The following is a 5,816-nucleotide window of genomic DNA, read 5'->3' as shown; positions in this document are numbered from 1 at the left end:
GGGAAATAGAGAATGCCTGTCACCCTGGTCTGATCCTTGATAACTTCCTGATGCCCCCTAAAGATAACTTCAAAGAATCACAGAATGGGGGCATTGGAAGGGAATTTAATTTAGCAGCCAGCTCAGCAACTCATACACAAAGGGAATCCTCACTATTCTATTCCCAACAAGTGGTCTTCCAGCCTCTGGTAGAAGGTGGAATAGTCCCTTTGTCTATGAAGGTAGCCCACCCCCCTTGGACAGTCCTCATCATTTGGGCATCAAGCCTTCATTGGCCCTTTGTGGCTTCTTGCCACTGGCCTCTGGGGCAAAGAAGAATAAGGCCAATTACTCCTCAAGACAGCTCTTCAGATGCTTTCAGACCACTCTTATGTGCCTCCTGACTCTTCTCCAGGTCAAACATCCTCTTGATCTATCATCCAATCCTCACATGACACAAACTTCAGGCTCTTTGCCATCCTGGTTGACTTCCTTTGGCTGCTTTCCAGCTCCTCAATAAATTCAGATACTTCTAAAATGTGGCTCCCAGAATTGAACATTATTCTTGTACTAAATGGAATCTGAGGTCTCTTATAGAGCTGTGATTCTATAAGACTCAAGTTTGGGTCTTGGAGCCATTGCTTATTTGCAATATCATTTTAGTCCCGTGTTGGCAAACCTATGGCACTCCTGCTTCTCCTTCCCCCTCTCTACCATACCTAAGGACGTTTTTCATATCACTGGCCTCTCTGTTCAGCAGCCAATGGGAGCACTTCCTCCTTCCTGTCTGGGGTAAGGGGGTGGTTCATATGAAGCGTGAGGGTGCAATTTGGGCACTCGGTCTCTAAAAGGTTTGCTATCACTGGCTTACAGTTAATCTCCTTCCTTTCTGCTCAGTTTCCCAATTTGTAAAATGATGTTAATAACTAAAAAATCTTGCTCATACTGACCTTGAAGAGCTTCAGTAATAATGGGAAAATGTAGATAAAAGTATTTTGTGAACTGCAAGACCCTTTGCAGATAAAAAGAGAATGATCATTATTTGTTTTATTGAGATTTCATTTCTTGTTAAGAAATGTTTATTAAGGGGCAGTTAGGTAACAGTAGAAAGACAGCCATGTCTTGGCTCTCAATCCACAGAACTACCCAGCTGCTGGGGGGGGGGATGAGAGAGGGAGAGAAAGAGAGAGGGGGGGAATGAGAGAGAGAGAGAGGGAAAAGAGAGAGAGAGAGAGAGAAGAGAGAGAGAGAGGAGAGAGAGAGAAAAGATAGAGGAGAGAAGAGAGAGAGACAGAGGGAGGGGGAGAGAGAGAGAGAGAAGAGAGAGGAGAGAGAAGAGAGAGAGAGAGGGAGAGGGAGAGAGGGAGAAAGAGAGGGAGAGAGAGAGAGGGAGGGAGAAAGAGAGGGAGAGAGAGAGAGAGAGAGAGAGAGAGAGAGAGAGAGAGAGAGAGAGAGAGAGAGAGAGAGAGAGAGAAAGGGAGAGAGAGAGAAAGGGAGAGAGAGAGGGAGAGGGAGAGGGAGAGTATCTTAATGATCACATAAAATACAGAATCTCTGAATCACTTTTATTGCTATTGTCCAAACCCTTCCCAGCATTCCAAAATGTGACCTCACAAGGAAACTTTATCAAAACATTTTCACCTTTTTGTCAAACATCTGAAAGCCAGCACCGCCCACCTGTCCCTTCATGGCAGGTACACCAGAGAGATTGATTCCCTTTATGAAAGGCAACACTTTCCTCTCCCCAATGGGAGGAAACATCACAGAGAATTTCTCTTACAACGATTGGTTGTTATCATAATAACATCTCAAACCATAACCCACACTGGAACAGTGTAGAAACGATGGACCCCTGAAATGAAGTCACTCATTCTCAGAATGAAGGTGCTGCCCCAACTCCCACCCCTCCCAATCCCAAGTACAGCTTTGGCTTCCTCTTCCAAAGAAAGCCAATGGCTCATCTTTGGAAGGGATCCTCTTAGGGTCTTACTGAGAGCCCCCTGGAGTCTGAGAATTCCATTTCTACTTGCTGACAGAAAGAAAACTCATGGAAATACACATTTCCTACTTAAAGAGGATTTGTGAAATCGGCAGCCCCTTGGGAAGGCTATCAGGGGGTGCAGGTGTGTGTGGATCCAGTCTTCAGCAGGGTAAGAGGGAGTAAGGCTGGTGCCCAGGAGTCCCCCGGCTGCCAGCTTCCTGACTTTGAATATCTGCAAAGAGCCACCTTTGAGGTCCTCCAGCGTGCCTTCATCCAGGAGAGGAAAGGCATGACTGCTCTGAGCCAGCCTGGGTTGCCTCTCTCAAGATTCTTCTAGGTGAGATCTGGAGAGAGAAAAGAGGAAGAAAGGAGCTGGCTCAGGTCCTACAACAAGTCCTCTTATCCACAGACATACCCCTGTTCTCCCCCCCTTTTTTTCCAGATCTATACTTAAAATCACAAAGTGGGGAGTTTCTGGTGTGTAACCTCTTCCAGCAATGTCGATACACATGGTATGGAGCTTATAGTCTTAGAGAGATTAGATAGTCTACAGTGTCAGGGTGGGAGGATTGAACTCAGATATCTGTGATTCCAAATCTAACACACTTTTCACTGTATCAATTTGTAGTGGGTACCAGGGTCCCCCAGTACACCCCAAATTCCTAGAGACACCACACGTCAAAGATTACATGAAGAATTCGTCTTGTAGGACTGGAAGCTGAACAAACATAGGATCCTCTGCCTCTGATGTATTTATACTACCCTTAAGATAAGGGGGGATACTCTTGTTTACATCCCAATCACACTAGGTTTCCCTACATCCGTGCATCCCTAGGTTTCTCAAGATGGGTAACATGATCAGGATGTCATAAACAATGTATGCCTATGTTTAAGCCCCAGATCCAAAGGCACCTATTCTGTTACCCATTCTCCCTTGATCGCCCCCTTGTTTGTTCCCATTATCCATTCCTCTCCCCATCTTTCCTTCCAAGGCACTTAGACCCCATTCCTTTAGGGTATAAAATCCTGAACTTTTCTCTGTCCAGGGAGGCAGTTGGTCCTGCATGCTGCCTCCTGACCATTCAACCTAAATAAATCTAGCTTTAAAGGATTTCCAATGTCCAGTCTGTCATTCTTAAAAGGGCTCCCTCCCCGACCAAGGGTTGATCTCCAACCCCCCACATCAAATATGCTACCTGGCTCTCCTTTCCTCCCTCCTTCCCTTCATTTCTCTTTCCTCCTCCCTCCGTTCCTTTCTCCTTTCCTTCCTTCCTCCCTCTTTCTGCTCTTTCCTTCTTTCCTGCCTATCTCCGTTTCCTCCCTTCTTCCCTCCCTTTTTCCTTCCTTGTTACTTCCGTGCCTAGGGCAATACAAAGTTTACTTGCCATGAGTCATACAGCTCATACAAGCCAAAGGCTGCATTTGAACCAAGTGCCCATGGCTGGTCCTCTTACTACCACACCATGGTGCTCATTAAGGCTTTACTCAGGGAACTAATTTTAGCATTATAGTTTTAGAGCTGAGTCCAACCTCCTCATTTTACAAATGAAGAAACTGAGACCCAAAGATATTAAGTGACTTAGCCAAGGTCTTGCAGGGAATAAGTGACAAAGGCAGACTTGGAACCCAGTTCCTTTAACAACAAAGGCAGTGCTCCTACCATTGTACCACCCAGTCTCTTGATGACCATAGCCCACTTTTCTTTAAGCTTTAGGGTTTCCAAAGGCCTAGAGTGTTCTGACTACAGTCCTTCAGGCTAGGAAGACACTTCTTGACCTCCCTCAGGTTTTCAGAGTAAGGAGCTAGAGTGGCTTTATCCCTTTTGACAGAGGAGCTGCCTGGGGTTCAGTGAGGGGAAGTATTTGAAAGCCAATCAATGTGAGAGGTGAGACTTGAACCAAGCAATGGAGAAGACCTGTGGATGGGACTCACCTTGTGCCTACTCTAGGCAGCTGGCAATCTCCAGCCTGAAGTTGGGCTGCCATCTGTGGTGTTCCATTGTCCAGGAGTGGTTAGGTATTGCTATTGCCACAATTCCAGGGCATCTTTAGCTTCGAGAGAGAAAAGAAAGGAGTTTAAATGCGAGCTGATGCCCACCTGGAAAATGGCGGTGACCTATCCCTTTCCTTAGGATAGCCACCATTTCCCTGAAGGGCTCAGATTCCAGGAGAGAGAAAAGGGGAGAAAATAGGAGAACCAGAGAGAGCAAAATCCTGCCATTAGTGCCAGAGAAGCTATTGCCCCTTCAGGAAAAAAAAATTCTTGTCATTCAAATAATCCTTATTAATATTGTTTGGATTTTGCTTTAATCTAACTGATGTAGTATTTAATCAGATGGTTGGTCTTCTGAGGGGACAAGCTCATCTACTTTGATAATGGGCTAAAAGCCACCCCTACTTTATAGATTTCACAGTATCACATCAAATCAGTGAACATCTCTGAAGTTGGGTGTCTCAACTTCCTCATTTAGAAAACAAAGAGGTTGTACTTTTAAGATCCCTTCCAATTCTAAATTTAGGAATCTTAGATGTCATGGAGTTAAATCTCTTTCCCTGATAGGGAAACAATTGTTTAGAGAGAAAGGACCTGACCTTTCTCATATAGGTAATAAGCAACTAAAGCATGATTGGAACCCAGATCCTTTGACTTATAGGCACAGCAGTATAAGGGAAAGGAGCCCAGATTTGGAATGAGAAGATCTGAATTTTAATCCTGACTTGGCCTCTTATTAGTGTCAACTCTGTTTTTAGAACCCCTAAATTTGCCCCTATTGGGAAGTCCCAGACTGACCTTGTCTCAGACTAAATAATGCACCTTAAAGTACTGATGATCTCAGCTCAGGTGGAATCAGTTAGATATAACCCTCTTGTTTTAGAAGTTTCTCCCAGGTTGTCAAGCCCCATGACTGGAATGATCCTCTTGTATCCATTGCAAAACATCAGCCTCTCTCAGGTAATCCAGCCCTGAACTCCTCTTCTCTTTGTATAATATTCCTATCCTTTATTTCTGGATTAAAACCTGCCTCCAACCCTTGTAAAAGGATTTTCCTATAAATAAGGGATTTTTCTGTACATTTTGGGGCATTTGTCTTAGGGTCAATGACTTGAGTCAGTGTCCCACATTTCTTTCTCTCCCAATAAAGCATTGCATTTTAATTGATGGTTCTCCCTGTTTTAATTTTGGAAAGGAGCTAAAGAGGGTACGTCTTGATATTTCAAGGTCCCTTTAAACTTCCACTTCACACACAAATATTATCTCATTTGATCCTCATAATCTTAGTGAGATGGTAGATGCCCTTATGATCACAGACAGGAAACTGAGGCATACAGGTTAAATGACTTGTCCAAGGTCATATAGCTAGTTGGAGACTAAGACTACTAACTCTAGGTCCAATTCTCTTTTGCTACCAGTATTATTGTTGAGTCATTTTTCAATTCTGTAGCCCCATTTGTTTTCTTGGCAAAGATGCTGGAGTGGTTTGCCATTTCCTTCTCCAGCTCATTTTACAGATCAGAAACTGAGACTAACAGGGTGAAGCAACTGGCCAGGGTCTCAGAGCTAGAAAGTGTCTGAGATCAGATCAAAACTCATGAATGTTCCAAGCCCAGTGCTCTAACCACTGGACAAACTGCCTCAAAATGGAGAGGTGGAACTGGATGGCTCCTGAAGGTCCTTCAGACTGTAAATCTCTGGTCCTCCCATCTCATGGCTCCAGCTCTTTCTACTGTAATAGAGGAGGAAGAGACTTTAGAGATCATCTCTTCAATACCTTTTAAATGCTTCTCCCTAGATTTTATAGGTGAGGTATATGGGAGTCAGAGAGATTTCCCTAAGATGACCAAGACTGTAAAGTCTT

The 5,816-nt window shown here is 44.3% G+C and overlaps 1 long non-coding RNA gene across 1 annotated transcript; it reads right to left on the bottom strand.

The window, feature by feature from the left end:
- Window positions 1–1,530: 1,530 nt before the first annotated feature.
- LOC130453922 (uncharacterized) lies at window positions 1,531–5,797 on the bottom strand. Its single transcript, XR_008911591.1, has 2 exons — window positions 3,893–5,797; window positions 1,531–2,304 (listed from the first exon to the last, which is right to left on the bottom strand). It is a non-coding gene; the product is annotated as an uncharacterized LOC130453922 (long non-coding RNA).
- Between the last annotated feature and the right edge of the window lie 19 nt (window positions 5,798–5,816).

Source organism: Monodelphis domestica, chromosome 4, assembly GCF_027887165.1.
Source record: "Monodelphis domestica isolate mMonDom1 chromosome 4, mMonDom1.pri, whole genome shotgun sequence".
Classification (NCBI taxonomy): domain Eukaryota; kingdom Metazoa; phylum Chordata; class Mammalia; order Didelphimorphia; family Didelphidae; genus Monodelphis; species Monodelphis domestica.
This window is presented reverse-complemented; position numbering and strand designations above follow the sequence as displayed.